Source organism: Natator depressus, chromosome 2 (assembly GCF_965152275.1).
Source record: "Natator depressus isolate rNatDep1 chromosome 2, rNatDep2.hap1, whole genome shotgun sequence".
NCBI classification, from domain to species: Eukaryota; Metazoa; Chordata; order Testudines; family Cheloniidae; genus Natator; species Natator depressus.
In genome coordinates this window covers 174,687,828-174,709,705 of record NC_134235.1, presented here as the reverse complement: position 1 = coordinate 174,709,705, position 21,878 = coordinate 174,687,828, and the positions used below count along the sequence as shown (strand labels likewise).

The window sequence follows — 21,878 nt, the reverse complement described above, 5'->3', positions numbered from 1 at the left end:
GTTAATTACCATACATTCTTCACTCACACCAAACACTAAATAAGGCAATGACAGCCATAAAACTTGTATCCTTCTAAAAACAATCATTAACACAATCAGTAAAGAATAAACTCAGAACAATTTCTTCTTACTAATTCAAGGCTACAATTTCTTCTTCACCTCGATCACCTGGATCGAACGGTCTTCAGCTGTCGTTAAGACTGCGCCGATCACAAAAAGTCTGCCGTTCTTCTCACAGTCTTGCCTTTCTTCTCCATGTTCGTCCGAAACACTTAACGATGTCATCTTCCCATCTTCTTGGCGGCCGACTGGGTGGTCTTTTCTGTTCTCATGGGTACCACTCAGCAATGATTGCGATCCACCTATTGTCCATGAGCTGTGCTGTGTGGCCCGCGCATCGCATCTTGTTATGTCTGCTTTCCACGACAATATCTTTCACACCACTGTGTTCTCTGATCATTTCATTTGGGAAGTGATCCAGAAGGGAAATTCCCTACATACCTCGGTCCATTGCCCTTTCAGCTACCGACAGCTGCTGTTCTCTCTTCGCCAGTGGCCAGGTTTCACTGCCGTACAGCATGGCTGGCAGCACTGTTGAATTGAGGATATTTGTACGTGTGGTCTTGTCGATTTTTCCTTTGAGGACATCCTTGATGGAATTAAATGCACACCATCCTGCCCGAATCCTTCGCGAGAGTTCTCCATTCAGGTCTTGGCGCATATTAACTTCTTGGCCCAAATATATGTACTGTTCCACTTCTTTGATTTCTTCTCCTGTTACCATTATTTGGGCTTTTTGTAAGATGTCTGATCGCATGTATTTCGTTTTGCAGCAGTTCATTTTCAGGCCGAACTGACTGCTTTTCTTGTCGAGTCTTCATGGCATGCTCTGCAGTTGGTTGGTGCTTTCGGCAATTAGTATGATGTCATCCGCGAATCTGAGATGGGATAATCGTTCTCCATTTTATGTTGACACCAGTTCTCCAGCTGATCTTGTTCATAACCATTTCGAGGCAGGCGGTGAATAGTTTTGGTGAAATTGTATCTCCTTGCTTTACACCTTTCTCGATTTGGGATGCGGAGGGGAGTTATGAGGAGAGTAATGTCTGTTGTACATCCAGTATTCGCTTCCTTCAACAAACTGATGTACTGCATGTTAATGCCCTGCTCTGCGAGCGCCTTTAATATTGCGTTAAACTCGACGCAATCGAAGGCCTTTTCATAGTCAATGAAAGCAACGCACAGTGGGAGTTTGTATTCCATCGCTCTTTCTAGGAGCTGGCTAAGGGTAAATATATGGTCGATCATGCTGAAATTTCTTCAAAACCCTGCCTGCTCTCTCAGCTGTTGTTCATCCAGAATCTGTGAGAGTCGGTTCGTTATCACCTTTGTAAGGAGCTTGTAGATGTGAGAGAGCAGGCATATAGGGCGGTAGATCTTAAGATTTTCTCGATCACCTTTCTTGTGCAGCAAGGTGGTATTCGACTCCTTCCAGCTTGATGGTATTTTTCCTTCTTCAAGATATCTACTAAATCTTAAAGCAAGGGCCTTCCAAAGTTTTTTGCCTCCTGCAGAAATAATTTCTGATGTTATTCCATCTTTGCCTGGAGCTTTTCCCTTCTTCATCTGATGTAGTGCACTTCGGACTTCGCTGATGATTATTTGGGGGACGCGTTCTTCTGACTCTTGGAGCGTTGGGAAAGGGACGTTGATTCTTGATTTGAACAGTTCTGTATAGAAGTCCTTGCAGACCTCCTCTATCCCTGCTCTGTCGATTACTGTCTGTCCGTCCTTGTTCTTCAATGCTGTTATGCTCAATCTATACTGTGTCAATTCCCGCTTGCATGTCCTGAGGCTCTTGCGTGATTCAGCTGTTTTGAGGAGCTTTTCTTTCCGGAAGTTCTCAAAGTTGTCCTTCAGTTTTCACCATATAAGCTTGCACAGAATGGAGTACTCGAGGTTGTTATCCGAGCTCCTTTTCGTGTTTCTCCGCTTCTCCAAGAAGTTTTTTGTTTCTTCAAGATTCTTCCTTTCACCTTCTTCAGCTTTTCAATTTCAGCTGCTTTTATGCAACTTCTCAGCTTGTCAGCAAAGAGACTATAGTCCTCGTAACACTTTTCTGTCTGGCTCCAGTCAAACCCAGAAATCGCTTTCTTCAGCTTTGCTTCATTGTATGTCTTCGGCCGCTGTTTCCTGTTTGCCATCTGTAACGCCTTCTTTTCCACCGCTTAGTCGAAAATCAACTTTGCTCTAAGCAGGCGATGGTCACTGGTGGTGTTGAAAGGCTGCACCACAGAGACGTCTTGAACTATGCGCCTTTTATTGACTAAAATATAGTCGATTTCATTCTTGCTCTTCGCGTTTGGCGCGATCCATGTCCACCTTCTTGCGGTCTTCTTTTCGTACCAGGTGTTTGCCACGTAAAGTTCTTTTGTTTCTACCATCGCTACCAGCCTTACTCCTCTTTCATTTCTTTCACCCCTGCCATATCTCCCTATGAACTTTTCGCCAGCTTTCCCTCGCCCGACCTTGGCATTGAAATCTCCCATCGTGACCGTGTAAATGGACTTTTGCGCGAGGGCTCTTTCGAGCTCTCGGTAGAATTCTTCCACTTCTTCTTACAATTTCTTCTTACTAATTTAAAGCTAGCAAAATGGAGTACAATTTTACTTGAGACAGTTTTTTCCCATTAGGCTTTTGCTTACAGACACATCATTTTATGCGAGGACTTAGCTGTCTAAGGATTGCATAGATATAATAATACCCTATATCGTGCTTATCGGTAGATCTCAAAGTGCTTTACTAAGAATGTCAGTATCATTATCCCTATTTTACATGTGCTAGTTGCAGTGGTGCAGGAGTTATTTTGGCACTGATATATTCAAACCCCAGTTACTTATTCAGTAAGCCTTTGAACTGTGGAGGTATGTGCTGCACAGAAATCGAATGTGGAGTGAGAGAACACAATATAGGTCAGGACAGGAACCCTTTAAGGATTTCAGAAGATGAATTACTGAGGTGACCCAAGAGACATTTAGATATATATTGATTTTCAAATCCCAGTTGTTCAAATAACAAAGCAATTGCATAAAGAAGGATGGGCTGTTAAAGAACAGTATTTTGTACAGAAAAATAGCATTGGCAGGAGTGTCATTTCTTAGCTGATTCTTAGACAATTAGGCTAACTTAAAAATTTGTAGACACGTTTCTTAAGGTTCAAGCGAACACCTCTTATATATTTCAAAGACTGAAATGTAACTACATGAAAAAAAAATAGACCAGCCTGACTTTTTTTTAATGGAATTCCACTTTACAGTCTTTTATTTATGTTGCAAAAATCATACATTTGAACAACTATGCGTATCACTTTGCCTGACCAGTTCCTGAAAACAAAATTATCTGAGCAAATGCTTCTTATTAGACAAGTCGCAGAATATTAGACACTAATAAGAGATGTTAACTAATATACAGCTATAGATATAGGATGAGTGGCCACTAGACTTGGAGACACCTGAGAACTACTTTATTTATACATACTCAATTCTTAGTTCCCTATTCAAATCAAATCAGGAATTTGTACAGTGCGAGGTAGTAGAGGGGCATGGGATGGTCTTCTCATTGGTTACAGCAGATCTGGAAGGTGATGCTATGGCACTGTATGTGGCAGATTGGGAGGGGCCACTTTGGCAGCATGAGGAGTAGAACTGGGGTGGTGTATCAGCAACTTGTGGGGCACATTTGTGTCTTGGATTATACATAATTTAAGGCCCTTCGTTTTTGGTTTTTATTTTGTGTCCTGGGAATGTCAGTGTTTAAAAAACAGGTGAAAAATCAGTAAAAACTGAAAATGAAGGGTCAGTGTTTGGGGTGTGTTAGGGATGTCTGCTACTCATGGGAGGTGGCATGAGGGAGCCTTCCATTGCCTACAAGCCTATTGCTGCAGTGGCCGGGTGATCTTGGCTGCTGGGACTCATCTCCCTCCCCCACTGCACTGGGGAAAGCCGACACAGCTGTGCTGAAGGGCTGGGGTCAGGAGAGGCATCTGTCGGGCAGGGAAAGCAGATGGTGGCAATCACCTGCCTCTCTGCTCATCTCATTTCCCCCACACCCAGCAGCCATCCACTGGCAGTGACCCTCCTCTGCTCAGACGTGCTGTGCTGTCGGGCAGGGCCTGTGTGAGGCTGATGGAGGTCTGGGTTGGTTTGCCAATTTTGGTTGGACGCATCCTTGGAGGTTTCAGCAAATGACGTAATCTTTAATTAAAGATTCATTTTTAATTCCTGGAGACTCCAGAGCAAATACTGGAGGATTGGCAACCCTAGGTCTGGGGTGTTCCTGCACTTGCCAAATTCAGGTTAAAATCTGATGACGTGGTTTTTCAAAAATCTGGTAATTGGGGGGGGGGGGTAGGAAATGGTCAGACATCGACACTTAAGGGTTGCGTAACCGACCGCACTCGTGCAGCAGAGCAAGGGGCCTAAATGGTGACAATTAGATGCTGGGCTCGATATGTTCAGTTTCAGCCGTCGATGGGGTGCTGATAACCCATCTCCTTCTAAAATGGAGTTTGGTCCCTGTGGGAGGGCGGCTCTGTGGCTGGGTTGCCGGCGACAGCAGGGACGTGATGACCCACACGCCCGCCCCGCCCCCCCCTCCCCTTGGACGCCTCGGTCCCTCTGAGCCAGTAACGCCTTCTCAGTGACCTGCCCCCAACCCCCCGGCCCGACCCAAAGCGGCCAAGGGAGGAGGAAGCCCCGCCCCCTGCCCTATGAGCCCCGCCCATGCTCCGCTCGGGGGCCCTCCCCCTCCCCATTCGCTACCGACGCGGGCTCCGCCCCCTGCCGCTCTCGTCACTGTGTGTGTGGCAGTTGCCAGGCCGCACGGCGGCGTCTGTTAGTGCGCGGCCCCGTACAGCCGCCCCCCCCTCAGCCGGGGCCGCTCCTTGCCACAGCGGCGCGGCCCCGCCCCCGCCCGGCTGAGGTAAGGCCCCCCCTCCACCCCCATGGGCTCGCCTGTGGGCTCAGATCCCGCTCTTCCGCCCCCCTCCCCCCACCGCTGGCCTGCTCCCGCGGCCCCCCCCCCCCGGGGTGACTAGATCCCTCCGCGCCCCTCACTGATCTGCCCCCGCCCCCTGGGGGCCTCGGCCTGTCTTACCCGCCCCCTCCGGGCCCCGGGGACGCGCCGGGGCCTGTCCAGGAGCTGAGGCCCCTTAGGCTGTGAGGGCCGGGCAGGCCCGGGCCCAGCTGTGCGGTGGGACTGGATCGGGTCCCAGTCTCCGGCCGCTCCGGGGTCGGGGGGGGCGGCCCCGGGCCTTGGCCCGCTCCGCCCGGCTGCCTGCAAGGGGAGCGGTGACAGGCGGGGGCGGGGGTCCGCCACTCCTGGGGCCTGGGTGGTTGGGTAGCTTGGTTGGGGCTGTTTCATTTTTGTGTCCATTCGAAGTCAGGCTGGCGGCGCGGGGTGCAGCAGCAGCAGCGTTAAGAAAGTGTCATTGAAGTGTCAGTGACCCATCCCCTGCTTTTTGCCTCGGGGCGTTTCTATGGGAGAGCAGGTAGGCTTTGAATCAGCGTTGAATAAAGGAGGGGCCAGTCCGCTCATCAAAGTAGAGGTTTCTCTAGAAACCTCCAGCGCTGTGCCCTGCATTCGCTGAAACATCTGTTATATGTGCAGATCAGTCATAGCTGGTTTTCGGGCTGTACAACTGAAGCTTAGGGGGCTTTTTTTCCAGGGGATGTCAGCAGGGGAGGTGGAAACTTCCTAAAATTGGTGAAGCCACCAGTGCCTGAACTGCCCCTTCCCCTCCAAAGCCCCGCTTCTGTGCTGCCCCTTCCCCCCTGTGGCCCCGGTCACCCTCACAGACAGTAAAAAGTGGGAGGGCCCTTGCCCCCCACCCCCCTGCGTTCCGGCGCCCCTGGATGTCAATTTAATACCACCCAACCCTCGCTAGAACGTGGGATTTGGGATCCATGTGCAGTACCGTGTTAAAATGAATTGCAATTAATGTAATTAAATTTGGGATCCATGGCCATGACTGCATTATATGCGAATTTGTGCTATATAGACGTGCGTTCTAGCGAGGGGCCAGTGTATGGTGGTTCTCAACCCGCTGGCCACTTGCAGCCCAATCAGCACGCAGCTGCAGACCATGTGACATCCTCAGGCTCATATAGGTAGTATATTTATTGTGTGGATGCGATAGAGAGCTGCATTTGTGGCCCACAATGGTAAATCGGTTGAGAACCACTGGTTTAACAAATGGCCTGACATATACAACGCCACAGGAATTCTGTATCTCAGTGTATTGTCTCTGAAAACAGCGAAAACAAATTAATGTGGGCAACTCTTTGATTTTCCCTACAGTGTGATCATATAAAGTGAATAATTCTAATGTCAAACTACACCCATTTAATAGTTACGTGAATTGCTGAGAGATGCTTTCTCATCTCAACATCAGGAAAGTTCAAAATTGTTTCAGAAGTAGGTTGTCAGTTGAGCTATACAGAGCTGAACATAAATTTCAATTAACTTATACCAGTGAATCGAAAAAAGAGGAGGTCTGTATGTTTGGTGTTTTTTTTTTTTTTTTTTTTACCAGCAACATTTGTCAACTGTCTACTTTCTGACAGCCATGTTCAAGTGAATACACTGATTGAATTGAGTGTGGATGGTTGGTAACCTTTATCCTTGAAGAAAATTTAAAATAAAGTATTTATATTACTGAGTTAGAAGCATAGATTAATGCACTGTCTGTGCATTGAATGGTGGTTAAGCATTTGAGTTGCCATCCATTTTAGTATTTATATATTATATCTTTGCTTTCATTTTTCATCATAAATGTCTCTCTGTATTTAACTTTTTCACTTTGGAGGTGGGGAGCAGACATAATGCCAAGATTTAATCAATAGTAAAAGCAATCTTTTTTTTACTCTTACTGGAACAGTGAAACATATGTATTGGTAGTGCTGGAGGTGGAATGCTTGACTAGATGGACGAGTGGTCTGTCCTGGTATTACTGTTCCTTAGCTTGCTGATAGGTTAGTGTTTGAAGAGTAAGTCAAGGTAACTGAACTGTGTAACTTCTGTAGCTTTGAACTAGTCTTACATGGACTTGGAATTCATTTATCAGTGCATTGGAATTAAATGTTGTCATCTCCTTAACTTGGTGATGTATTCTAACTAGATTAAATCTCACGGAAGTTCTTGTCCCAACTTTCTGAAGTCCATTCTCTACCATTAACTAGGGCCATCAGCTAATTTGGAAACTAGTATCTTTTTAGACTTGACTTTCCCAGTTGAATTCTAGTGGTCTGCCTGGAAGTTTGATGTGTGATTTAACAACTTTATTTGTTGAAACGTTCTGTATAACCAGATCAGGTTTCTAGTGAGTGAGAGAACCTAGACCAGTGGTTCCCAAACTTTAACAACCTGTGAACCCCTTTCACTAAAATGTCAAGTTTCGCGAACCCCCTCCTAAAAATTAATATTTCCATGGATTTTCTCCTTTACCTGAGTATAAATTATAAAAGCAGTGATCTTGGAACTATAAAATTTGTTTTTATGACATGTTTATTACACACTATTATGAATTATTATTTAGCATTACAGTATTTTTATTACATTATGAAAACGGCAACACTCTTGCAAGATCTCACTTTTGTAGCTTGTACACTTTGAATAAGCCTGTTATAAGACAAGGCTCCTATGTTTCATCAAGGAGTATCAGATGTGAAACAGCATGAAGGTATTTAAGAAGCCAACTCAAAGAGTTCCTCCTACACAAACATTCAGCTCTTGAGCAGTCCAGGCAAACAACGCACGTTACAACAAAGCTTAAACTTGTTCTTCATGATAATTTTAAAAACAATACTATATGCCTATTTAATTTTAAAAACAGCAAAATATATCCGCTTCCGTTTCCATTTCTTATAAGGAGTCTTGAAGTTTAAATCTCCACAGTGTGATAGATATGCTTGCTTTGATCTGCTTAGCTCTTGGAAGTCCAGGGGCCCCAGGCTGCTAGCCCCAGGCTCTGGCCGCCATTAGGTAATTTTTTCCTGAGAACCCCCTGTCATGGGGGTTCACGAATCCCAGTTTGGGAACCACTGACCTAGACATGACTTACTGTGGCAATATGTTAAATTCACAATTAGGAATAAGAACAAGTAAAATTATTTTTGAAAATTGAATTAAATATGTAAGAGATACTCTAGCAGGTTTTAAAAATCATCTGAGCAATAAATTTGTTGTAAAACACAAACATCATGCTTCTGTGCATGAGCTGATCACTGCAAGGTCAGGAAGGATTTTTCTCTATGGCAGCATTGCAAAAATAGCCAGGTACATTATTATTTGGGATGTGGTGATGGTGGTAATATCTTACTCTCAAGATCAGGCATAATCCTCTGCCAGGCACAGTGTACTCAATTTGTACCATTAGTCTTATCCGGCATGGCAAATAGTCTGTTGTAAAGCTAAAGTTGCCAGAAAATAAAAGGGGCTATCTTACAAATATGTTATTGTTAGGGATCTCTTTCATAGCTATAAAATATGACTTTAAGTGTGAAAATGCTTGCAAAAGCATATCGCATTTTAAAATGACTCAGAATTTCTAAAATCAGATATTTCTTTAAAGGTTCTAAAGAATCCACAGGTATTCTTTGGTTTCCTGGAAAATGCATCTGACAGAGCCTGAGAGATTCCTTATGCCCCTAAAATGTAATTCCTAGTGAATGTAAAAGTTGCTGTATTGAAGACTCCCTTAATACAATAGGAAAATACTCAGGAAAATACAATAAAAGCCTCTTATGCCCACACAGTGTTTGGATGATAGCCTGGGGCTCCTAAATTTGAAGTAGTTCATGAGTACAGTCTCGTGAATATCTGAAAGTAGGAATACAGCTAACTTGGCTCACTAGGGGAAAAATACTAGTGGCTTATCTACATTCTGAGGAATATAGCCTGTCAGGTCAGCATGTGGTAGGGTATGTCTACACTACCCGCTGGATCGGCGGGCAGCGATCGATCCAGTGGGGATCGATTTATCACATCTAGACTAGACACGATAAATCGACCCCTGAGTGTTCTCCCGTCGACTCCTGTACTCCAGCTCCACGAGAGGCGCAGCCGGAGTCGACGGGTGAGCGGCAGCAGTTGACTCACCATGGTAAAGATACCACAGTAAGTCGATCTAAGTACGTCGACTTCAGCTACGTTATTCACGTAGCTGAAGTTGTGTAACTTAGATCGCTTCCCCCCCCCCCCCCCCCCAGTTTAGACCAGGGCGTAGTGATAGCAAAGAAAAATAGCTTTAGTTATAGAGAGGAAAGCTACTACTACTTTAATTTTTGCTAATTCATTGTGTGCACGTCAAGATTTTACTAATTAATATTTAACATTTAAAGCCTTAATGGACCATTTTCCTTAAAAGGACCAACTGTTGTTTCAACTGTGATTGGATGGATTGAAGCTGATCATAGTCAGTCAAAAAGGAAGGTTAGGGAAAGAACAGGAGAGAGAGGTACTGCAGGAAACACAGGATTCTAGAATTTCTTCTTATTCAGTAGAATGAAGTCTGTGGCATTTTTCTGCATAGACTGATTTGTTCGGTGCTTGTTATGAGCTTCATGAGTAGTTATTGCCTTATGTTGTCTGTATATTTTGAGAACCATAGGCTTATAAGGGGGAGCTAGCCAGGTAACCACCTCAAGCCTTCAATGATTCTTGGCCCATGCTGCTTGTAAAAATATTTATAAAATAGATATTGACCCGTGCTCAGTATCTATTTTATAAATTTTATTTACAGTCAAACTAAAATAAAATTGAGCAAACATATCACCAAACCTAAAAAAATAAAACACTATCAGATTAGAATCAAATCATGATAAAATCAAGCATGTTATTCTCAGTATTAGATTGGGATCAAATCAATACCAAGAATAACCAGTCCTTGTACATTCTCAGGAGTTGATGAAGGTGGCTGTCTTCTTGGTAATAAGCCCCAGCTAAAGAATTTTATCAAAGTCCATCAGATCTATACTTTGAAAAGAGTTAAATATTGTAATAGTGAAAATAAAGTGTCTGAACCTCAATGCCAATGATAAAGCTGCCTTCTTAGACTTAAGTTTTATTGTGGTGGCTAATCTTTCCTTCCCCCCATCCTAACAGAAATATTATAATACAGACTTCAACAGAACATTCCCGATAAACAGAAGTTTAACAACTCTTATTTACCAGAAATTACATCTGACAGTTTAGTCTCCGAGGACTTGTAAACATGGAACATGCTTTAATGCATATCTGTGTGATGGCATTGAGGTCTGTTTAACCTGGGGAACTTCTTTCCCCATGTGGACTTTATGGGTGCACTCTCACAGATGCATACACACAGCCATGCTCACGCCTCAAAAATAGAAAGGCTGGGATGACTCCCAGTGAATAAAAAACAAGCTGACAATAGGAAAAAAAATAATTAAGATAATGGGTTTGTGAGCTCTTTACTTCCCACATTCTTCTAGATTCTTGTAGAATAGGAGCTGGAACTGCAGACGAGGAGCCAGACAGTGATCTCCTGGCACAGTGCTTATCACTCGTGGGCTTCCTTTGGATGCAGGGAAGGTTAGTCAAAGGCTGGTATAGGCTGTTTGTTGATGTTGTGACTTTCTCTCCCCAAGATGTTCAGCCTTGTTGATTCTGGAATATCAATCTTCCCTTAGATGCCTTATTAATTTGAAAGTCAAGGTTTCTAAGCCTTACCACTGATGCTTATGGTTTACAAATTTTGCTTGCTTCACTGTGCAACTCTTTCCTCCAAGGTCTTCAGACCAATCAAGTGTGAAGTTTACCTTGGAGACATTCAGCTGTTTAGTTCAGCTTAAAATAGGTCGTCATTCGTTTATCAAGTTGGAAAATCCTACTTAAAGCAGCAATTTTAAAAAATACTGTGGTCCACATCAGAGACAATGCATCTGCAATCACCCCCAAAATGTCAAAAACCTAGACACATAAGATCACATTCTGGAAGCTGATGTGGTCTTAAGACATTAAGTTACAAGTTTACAAAAGTATTCAACATAAAAACCTGTGAAAATAATGAATAGGAAAGACCCTAGCATGGCAAAACCAGGTTCTCAGCATTCAGTCATCAGCAAAATAAAATAAATTGAGTCTTAAGACAAATTTCTTTGCTCCAGTTTCTTCTTTGCTAACCCACTTGACCTTGATGATCCCTTGAAATGTATTAACTGCTTATGCTAAACAATCTGTTGCACCTTGAATTTAGCTATTACACTCTGAGTACGTTTTCCAGACCTGAAGAAGAGCTCTGTGAACACTCAAAAGCTTCTCTCTCTCACCAACAAAAGTTCATCCTATACAAGATATTACCTCACCTACCTTGATTCTCCAATATCCTGGACCAGCATAGCTACAAAAACCACTGTATATGATCTAAAAACAAATTATCTTTTTCTTCTGACAACCAAGGCAATTAAAATAACTTTTCTATTTTGGAACTGGGCTATAGGTCAGACAGCTTATCTTCTGAAAGCTACATGTTGATAAAGAAAAGTTTCTTTAAATCTCATCAAGATGAAATCCATTTGAAAGATAAAATTTCAAATATTTTATAAGGTCTGTATACCCTTACAAGGTATTCTCACAGTGGGGTGTACTTAAACTGTGTGTGTTGGATAAGGAATGTTCTTAAATCATAGGACGTTACAGATAAAAAAGACCTGTCATATTTCCTGCCAAAGCAGGATTATTCCATATGGAACTCTTGTAACTTATTTTGGTTCGCTGTTAAGTGTTCCAAGTGATAGGACTTCCACCACTGTTCTTAGACTCTTCTGAAGTCTACTACATCTCATACTGTGCTCTATTCCTGGAAAAGTCTCCCTGTTATCATCTGCCAAGCACCTTCTTTTTTTAAAAACCCTCCTTAAAGTTTTCATATATGTAATCAATAATCCCCACACGTTCCCCTTTATTGAACGGTTGTAAAAGATTGAGGAGAGGTAGTGTTTTACACTGTAAAACACATGTAATGTCCTGCAGTGCTGTATTCTGGGGTTCTTAAACTGTGGGTCGGGATCCCATTTTAATGGGGTCGCCAAGGCTGGTGTTGGCCCTGGGCCCAAGCAAGTTTGAAGCCCAAGCCCCGCTGCCCAGGGGTAAGATTACATGGCAGAAGCCTTTGGGCTTCAGCTTTGGCCCCTGCACCCAGGGTGGCGGGGCTTGGGCGGGCTTGGGCTTCGGTCCCCCCTCCTGGGGTCGAGTAGTAATTTTTGTTGTCAGAAGAGGGTCATGGTGCAAGGAAGTTTGAGAACCACTGCTGTATTCCATTAACCTGTTCTTTCTGCTCCTGTTTTTGGATTCATTTGGATAAGGTAGGTGTGGGTATTTGTGTAAGTAGCATGCACAGGCCCATGGGCATCAGCACCTAAAAGATTTTCACTGATAAATAGATAACTGAGGAATAAAGGAAGATAAAGGCACGGGTGAGGCTGGGGAATGTCCCTCACCATGCCTTTTCATTGGTCAAAAGTGCCATGGCAATGGAGACTGTGGAAGTCGCTACAGTAGTGTTCTTGGAATGGTGTAAAACCTCAGATTTGTCCCTTAAAGTGGTCAGCATCAAGGGAAACTCTAGTAATCTGTTGGGGGGCATCTGACAGAAGGGATGTCACAACAGGAGAGGAAATGTGCAGAAAAATCTGGGCAATCCAACTTTGTCTGTACTGAGAGACTACATAAAATACAGAAAATCTTTCCTTTTTGTTTAGAGGGAAAAAAAATCTCCTTAGACTGAAGTGTTTGTCAGGAGTGGCATCTACTGTATAAAAATCTCTAGTACTAGATTCATCTTCTGAACCTTGATGGTGATTCTTACACCGCTGTTTTCCACCACTAGCCCATCCCAGTGGATTCTGATTCAAGACTATTGTTGTATTTAACTGTATGTAAATTATTTGCATGTTTCTAGTCATGGTTTGATGATAGAGTATTGTCTGATCAAGTACAAAAATCTGATTGGAATTAACGTTTTGCCCAGTTCTTACTCATTTACAAATACTAAGTGCATGCTGCACATATGTTGGTTATTTTGAGGTCTTCCTCGACTCGTATATGGTAGCCTAAAATGTTTTTCAAGTCTTGATTAGGTACTGGCCTAGGTGGACAGGGCAAAATATATTAAAACAGTGGTTATTGTAATCATGGTTCTCAACACTTTTGTAAGTTTTGCCTCCCTCTGCTAGCAAAACTGTAATGTGAGACAAAGGCCAATCTTAAACTACTTCAGGGTTGCGGTATTTTTGGTTCTGTGGACAGAGGTCTAGGATGAAACAAGGAAGCGCCTAGAGAAGAATGTAGTTTTAACCAATGCATTTAAGACTGCTTTGGAAACAAGACATACTGATGAGCTCAAAGTTAACATACATGTTGGAAAGTATAATCCTGTAGAGTTTTATTTTGCTAAAAACATCAGGGAGGTGTTAGAATGCCTGCAACAGAGCTGTTTTTGTTTGTTTGTTTTTTTATAAATCAATGGCTGGACAAAAGATCAAGTGGTGATTATCTCCATTTTCTGTAATTGTTACCTGTTTACTTCTTTGTGCTGTTAAGAGTTTGCATGGCTTGAGCTTTCATTCCCTCTTCTGTTTAGGCTGTTATCAGTAATTGTCTTCATTTTGTATACTTCTAGTGGTTTTTCTATTGCTCTTTCATGGAGCTTTCCAGGTGGATCAGTATGAGTGCTGTGTAGTATCTGTTCCTACTTGAATAGTTATGTTCTCCATATGTAGGCTAAAACCTGAATTTGCAGAGTAGGCTATATTATTTGGTCATCCCCATCTCTAGATTCTGTGTTTTGATGGTCAAGCTATAATACCAACCAACTGAAATTGAATCTAAGTTTAGGAAGCCTGTTTCTAAAAATTGTTTTGCAAGCAAATCAAGTATTTGGAGGAAGTAACAGTTATTGGGGAAGAGAAAACAATACTTAGCACATAACTAGTGCTGTGTCAAAACCTTCCATAAAGATTAAGACTAGCCTAGGAGAGTGCTATGTATTGAGTGGGGAAGGGGTGAGAGTCTTGAAGAGGATATTTGTGATTTAGATGTAGTTTGGGGTGGGCAGAAGTGACTATTGTAATGGTACCAGTAGCTACCATTCACTATAAGCTGATTTCTCTAAAAATGAGTTCTTCACTCATCCTGAAAATATTGTCAACATAGAATGGCTTATTGATAGATAATAGTGAATAGAACTGTAGAGGAATTTGTCCAGTGGGATTCAGCAAAGCTTGGTGACAGGCTCAGTCCCAACAACTTCATTAAAATTTGGAAGGGGGTAAAAAGCACAAAATTAATATTACAGGTGTTACTACAGACACTACGTTTGGAGGTGCTCTCCATACCAGTGAAGATAAACGACATAGAACAAATTAGAGGTGAGAAATGTGGGCATGAAACAACCAAAATGAAATTCAAATTAAAGCAAGAAACTAATAGTATAGCAGATTATAGGCTGGAGTACAGATTCACTGGCAAGCTGAAAAGTGGAAAGCAGTAATGCTTAGAGACCTCGATGTGATAATAGACAGTAATTTAGAGTAGAATCCCAATTTTATTAACATAGATCATTTGAATGAACAGTTAGTTATAAACTATTTTTCTGCTGAATGTGACTTCGGTCGTTCGGCCAACATTGAAGCAGCTGTACAGGTTTGAAAAGACAGATTTGGTGGCAAAGAAGAGAGGTAGTTCTCTCAAAGAAAGAAATCAGGCACGCTATAAATTTGTTACTGTTCTTTATGTACACTATCATTGAATGATTAAGAAGTTAAATTGTTCACTGTATATACTGTAATTATGAGATTTTCAATTTTGATCTTATGAACACATTCATAACTTTGATGCAACTTTTTGATCTTATGGAAACAATCCCCAATTAGCCCATAAAATGGGGTCCTAGTGGAATTATTTAATGCCATATAACAGTAAAACTGGCCAGTGTGACTTTAGGTAGTATTGTTACAAGCATGTCATGGGGAAGGGAAGTAGTAGTCCCTTTTTATATGATTAGTGAGACTGCATTTTTACTTTGCTATGACTGTACATCATTTTACAGTGTTCCCCAGTGCACCCATCCCAAAATTCCTGTCCTGAAGCACTTAGTCTAAAGGCATAAGCAGGTAGATATAGAAATTGTAATAACAAGATGTAGTAACTCATAATATTATCATTTTTAGGCACTTCAGTTCCACAATGACTACTCAGAAATTATTAGAGAAGAGGATCAGAAATGATTAGGGTTTGATTTCTGAGGAATACCTAAGAGCTGTGTATTGCAGTAGTGTAGCTGAAGGTTAACAATATCAAGGATGGAGAAATCAAGTAATGGGATGACATTAGAAAAAAAATCAGAAGCAAAATCAAGAAGATTTTGTTGATGGTGAGACCTACATTGTTAGTCCATGAAACATTCAAGGGAAATGGTGAAACTCACATTATTTTGGACACCTGAACGTAAACTAAACAAAACACTGTAGAATTACCTGCAAGAAGTGTCTGCACAGCAGGAGACACACAAGACACAACCAAGTCTTTTCCAGCTCTTAATTTCTTAGATGATGCATATCCTGTTGTAAGATGATCCAGTTGGACAAAATATCAGTAAGTAGAATTGAGGGACAAAATATTAAAGTAGAGGTGATGGGGAGGAATGAAAACAACTTCTGCAAAAAAAAAAATCTATAGATAATGTTTAAAATCTTGTTTGGCATGGAACAATTTCCTCAACTTTTGAAAAAATGAGAAAGGTGAAGTTATTATTAAAGCTAAGATTTTTGTCATAGGTATTTTTAGTAAAAGTCATGGACAGGACGTGGGCAATAAACAATAAATCATGGAAACTTGAGCCTTGCAGCATGGGGCAGGAGCTGAAGCCTTACCAAGCGGGGCTGAAGTTGTGGAGATCATGTAAAATCATGGAATCTGTGACTGACTCATAGCCTTCGTTATAATATTTAACTTTTCCTTTACCACTCTGTCTTTTTGAAAGTTGGGGAAATTTTAAAAAGTTGAATGGGGAGGGGAGATTTTTAGTCTGTTAAATTCAGTGGCAAAAAAAGCAGAGGGAGCAAAAACAATGATATTAATTTTGAAAGTGTTTTTAAAAATAAACACAATGAAAACTTCAATTTGAAACAAAATGCAAACTTATTTAGTTATGAATAGGGCCATGAAATATCTGTTATGGACCATGAAATAAACCCTTCCCCATGAAATCTAATCTCCCCCTTGCTCCTGCTTCTAGCTGCAAATCCCCATTGGGCTGGGGAGGGACAGGACTTGTCCTTCTCTGCATGGCCACTCCCGGTCTCCGGTCTGTGTGTGGGGAAATGGCCCACCTGGGAGTGCCTTCTCCTGCTGCAGGAAGCTCCCTGCCCAGCACCGGAGGTTCCTGCAGCTGGAGGAAACTCGTGGAATTGGGTGTGATCTCCCCCTGCTCCTGGAAGCTCCCCAGCCAGGGGACTCCTAGCGGTGAGTCCATGCTGGGCTGGGGAGAGACAGGACTTGTCCTTCCCTTGCATGGCAGCTCGGGGGGGGGGGGGGGGGATGGGGGAGGGTAGGGAGGAGAGCTCAGACCCACTTCCGGCTACCTTTTGGTTTGGGCCCCCATGGTTACAACACTGTGAAATTTGAGATGTAAACATCTGAAAATGTGAAATTGACCAATTAAAAAACCCTCTGGCTGTTAAATTGATCAAAATGGACTGTGAATTTGGTAGGGCCCTAGTTATGAAATTTCCCATTGAGAAATCAATGTTGTTAATTACTTACCAGTTCAGAAGTTCACCTGGATTTGTTCTGCCTCAGTCAGATAGAAGACCCTTCATTTAAAGTCACGAGGTTCTTTTGTCTTTTGGGTCATGTTCTATGTGGGTAGTATTTTTTACCCTCAGGGGAGAAGCTCCATCTTCTCCTTGTCTTTAATACAAAACAAAACCATCTATCTAGCACACCATCATTTCCTATTAAATGAGCTGATAGTCTGTTTCTGGGCTGCAAGAGTAGATGGTCCAGCTGCCCCAAATGTGCATTCCTCAGCAGCTCAACACTTCCACCCTCCCAAGTATTACCCAGCCTTCCCAAACAGGTAAGTGGCTTTGGGAGAAAGAGGGGATAGTAACATCTATATAACAGATGACATTTTGCATAAATGATCCAGCAAGTTCTGTGTCTAGTTCCAGTGCATCCTGTACAATTTCACGTATATGACTACTACGATCTAAGGATTCTGGTATCCACATTTTGTAAACTTAGTGAATTTAGGGTAGCTTTCTGCCAGTTTATCAAGGTGCATATACTTTTTTTTTTACTGTTGTTATTTTCCTCAATAAAGATAATAGCTGATTGTTTAAGACTTCAGTGTAGTATGTAATTCTCTTTACATTAACTAGGTCAGTGACTCTCAACCTTTCCAGACTAGTGTACCCCTTTCAGGAGTGTGATTTGTCTTACATACCTCAAGTTTCACTTCACTTAAAAACTACTTGTTTACAAAATCAGACATAAAAATGTGTGTCACATCACCCTATTTTTGAAAAATTGCTTGCTTTCTCATTTTTATCATATAATTTATAAAATAAATCAATTGGAATATAAATATGGTACTTACATTTCAGGGTATAGTGTATATAGAGCAGGATAAACAAGTCACTTTATGAAATTTTAGTTTGTACTAACTTCGCTAGTGCTTTTTATGTAGACTTTTGTACAGCTAGGCAAATATCTAGATGAGTTGATGTGCCCCCTGGAAGATCTCTGCGTGCCCCCCAGAGGCACATGTACCCCTGGTTGAGAACCATTGAACTAGGTCATCTTTTGTTATGCAGATGTGAATGATGTTTTACATTTGAAAACCATAGTGCTTCCTGTTATTTATCATATTCTTTTTTAAGTTCAGGAGACCAAAGTACTAGCTGACTATTATCAGTGGATGGTACGTTCAAGTTACTCACCTTTTCATTTTTAGCACCAAAACCAACTGTAAATCTGTCTAAATATAGCCTACTAACTCATTTCAATTTTTGTATCTAATTTGTTTTTATATTGGCTGCCACATATGATGTGGTCCCAATGTTTAATAAGAAACTTGCCCATGCACTTTCCCCCTTTATCTGCCATAAAACATAGCTAGGGATTTTCCTAAAATACTTAATTAACTTTAGAAAAAACAAATTAGTATGCACATATACATATCCAAATCATTGTAATTTATTTATGTAGGTTTTTTGGAGACTCAGTAATAAACACATGAAAAATGATATTTGTATGTTTGTTAATATCACTTCTTATAGCACACTTAGTAGCTAGCTGGGAGGCTCTGAAAAGTGATATGTGTATGTTTGTTAATATCACTTTTCTCAGAAAGCCCCAGGACAAATTAAGCCCTGGATATGGGGTCAGGAGACGATGAGGGGATGGATGTGGGATGATGGAGGAGCATGGAGGAGGTAGCGGGGCTTGGGGTGATCGGCAGGGGGGTGAGCCCTGACATTGTGCGGCCGGGAGCCAGAGCATGTGGCTAGAGCTGGGGGCTGGCGTCTGCCACCGCACAGCTGGAGGGCTGGGCCGGTGCCCGCCACTGCATGGCTGGAGCTGGGGGCCTGCACCCAGGGCTAGAGCTCACTGCTTCGTGGCCAGGGTCCGGAGCTAGGGGACAGAGTCCAGGGCCGCATTGCCAGAGTTGGGGGTCAGTGCCTGCTGCCACATGGCTGGAGCTGGCACTTGCTGCTGCGTCTCAAAGGTCGGCACCTGGGGTCAGCTCCTGCCACCAGGGGTTGGCACCCGCTGCCATGGGGCTGGGGCAGTATGGCTGGAGCCAAGGGTCAGCACCTGCCACTGCGTGGCCAGGGGTCAGCACCTTGGAGTCTGGGACTGGAGCTGGGGACCAGTGCCTGCTGCTGCACGGCCAAAGCTGGGGGCCGGAGTCCAAAGCCCCATAGCTGGAGGCTGGGGCCACATGGTTGGACACAGGAACCGGAGTCAGGGGTTGGTGCCCAAAGCCCCAAGGCCAATATCTTGAAGTCCAGCCGCTGGAGCTCGCCGCCCAACCACCCTAGGGCTGAAGCCTGAGCCCTGTCGTGCCCCCACCCACCCCAGTGGGTTGAGAACTCGCCTTGCTCCTGCAGCGTTGTGCCTCACCTGTCTCCAGAGGCTATGCAGGGCGGCACAGCCAGGAGCAACAGGGAGGAAGGGAGAGGGGCCAGTGCTTTGCCCCTCTCCAATCATCACCACTCAGGAGACTGTTGTGGCTGCACAAAAAGCCACTGGTGGCCACATTTGAGAAACACTAGAATCTGTGTGCTTAGAGAAGGGTTGAAGGATTGTAAGAGTCTTTTCTCCCCCCCCCCCCCCAATTTAAACAAAAGCGTTCCCTTAACTAAAGAGAATATCTTGGCAATCAAACTTATATTGCAATAAGTTTGATTTGCAAATGTGGGGTGGAGGGTGAGAGAGAGAGAGAGAGACAATGAGACAGTCTATTGCTACTATACCACAACATTAAACTTTTCTTGTTTGAAAAGAGGAAGGGGTTGGTTTTGAAAATCTTGTAGGCAGGTGTGATATTTTCCTCATTACATTTTTTTTTTTTTAAGGTACTGGACATCTAGTGCAATTTTGGGCATTGAAAAGACAAAATTGGTCCTCTAGAATTTTTTGAGCCCCAATAGACAAACATCTCTGGCAGAGAGGAAACACTGTATTTGGAGAGAAGGGTGAGCTCTCATTAGAGTCATAGAAGTTACTGTAATTCTTCCTTCATTTTGGTTAGTGGAACTTTAACAAAGAGTCCCTGAGAGCCTTCTCAAGCACATTGTTCCTCCTGCTAATTCTTTCCCAGATACTGTTTTCTGGTAGTACTCTGCAGCTCTGACATGGAGTGCAGTAGAAAAACTCACATGCATAGTTGTATGAGTGCTGGATATCTTACTGTATATATGCACCCTTTCTGTGCAGTGTTGTTACTTTTGTATTTTTAGCATAAATCGAAATGTGATACTTAAATACCACTTCCTTTCTCTCCTAGAATAGTTACTTAATTTTACTTTCACTTGACTGAACTGCTGATATGTCCTTTGACCTCTTCTTTTTCTAAAAATAGTAATAGTTTTATTATTTGATGAAAAACGCTTGAACATATTTTCCTGGCTGTTTTTAATTTACTTTAATATTGTGTCCTTTACTTTGTGTAAGAGACAGAATGGTAGAAGATTAGAGTCTTAGTATTATAAGAAGTTGTACTATAGGTCCCAACTTGAGACATCATGTATGTACAGTGAATAGGACAAAAAACTGGGGGGAGAGGTGTATTGGTAGGGGAACAAGTATATAAAAATATGACCTGGGTTTTTTTCTAAGCATGATTTATCTATTAATTGGCTTTTGTTTTTGTGATTCTTTTCTTCAGTATTAGTTGTTGGTGGATTTTACCAGATGTCATTTTTTTGAGCATAAGCAAAAGTTAATTTGTAGTCACTAGGCAGCAGTTGATGAGAACATTTTTCTTTATTTTAAGTGGGTTTTAGGAGGGTTTATGAAGTTCCAAGTTAGAGTTCGTATAACACACCATTTAACAGCTATGTATCTGACACTGAAAAAATATTGCAACCCTGACTCAACGAATGTTAATTAGTTCCATTATTTTTCATTTGACTGGGATTCTTGAATACAACATTTGAGGATCTCAAGAGTATTTGATTTCCTCTTGGGAATTTTCAGTTGCACTAGTTTTATTTCTTCTTGGGTGGCTTTTAAGAAATGGTTTGTCATTGGGCTTTCAAAAGTTATGGATTCTGTTACTTCCTATTTTTTTATATCTATATATCTATATCTATATCTATTTTAACCCTGTTGACTTCTACAGTTTAACTTTCTTGGGGTTGAAGTGTTGCAGTTTTCTTGGAATTGGGGGAGGGGAGGGGGTGAGTTTCACTACTTCACCCTATGTGTGACTTAATAGAGAACAACCTGTACAAAAAAACCCCAGTCTTTGATTTGTAAAAGAATATACTGAGTACAGTATACTCCCGTTCATCCAAAACCTATTATCCAAACCTCCATATTGTTCAAATCCCTTAGTTGTCCACCAGCAGGAGATACATGCCCTCTGCAGAGGAGACAAGGAAGGGATTTGGATAACAGAGCAGAGATTTACACCCGCACCCAAGGCTAGGAGAAGCCCCTGGCCGCAGGGGAGGCCACCCTGTTGCTGAATGGCTCCTGTAACAGAACGGGGACCACAGGGAGCCCTCTGTGGCTGGGCTGTCACAGGAGTGAGCAGGGCCATGATAGTGGAATTGCTGGGGGCTCCCTGTGTTGCCAAAGGGCTGGTGACACCTGATTCCTGCAGGCACAAGGTTGTGAGGGTGGTGTCACTGGCACTGCAACAGCACAGGGAGTCCTCTACAGCCCTATGTCACAGGAACGGGGCAGAGCGGAGACCCCTGGCCAGGACTGTGAGGAGGAGGAGAAGTCCCCAGCAACAGGGGAGGCAACCCTGCTGATGAATGGCTCCTACCCTCTCGATTATCTGAGCTGCCCGATTATTTGAATAAAATCGGTCTCCCCCATGCTATTCAGATAATTGGGAACATACTTTACTTCCTAAGTTGGCTACAACTGTTTTGTATCAGAAGATGCATAATCTTCAGTTGCAGAAATTGTTTTGGAATAAATGTAACACATTTTTTATTAATACTGTTGGAGAAAACTAATCTGTTTTTTATATCTGTTGAAACATATGACCACATTAGTCAGCTGTCTTTGAGGACACTTTCCGGAAGAAAGTGCAACAGCAAGTGGTAGAAAAA

The 21,878-nt window shown here is 42.5% G+C and overlaps 1 protein-coding gene across 2 annotated transcripts in view; it reads left to right on the top strand.

Moving 5' to 3' along the window:
- Window positions 1-5,383: 5,383 nt before the first annotated feature.
- Window positions 5,384-21,878, top strand: part of STARD3NL (STARD3 N-terminal like) — a 39,655-nt gene continuing 23,160 nt past the window's right edge. Inside the window, exon 1 of one of the 2 annotated variants that reach the window (XM_074945331.1) lies at window positions 5,384-5,548. The gene's annotated coding sequence lies outside the window, so the exon portion shown is untranslated. Of the gene's footprint in view, window positions 5,549-19,763; window positions 19,785-21,878 lie in introns of those variants that run through there. The other variant, XM_074945332.1, reaches the window with a different exon arrangement.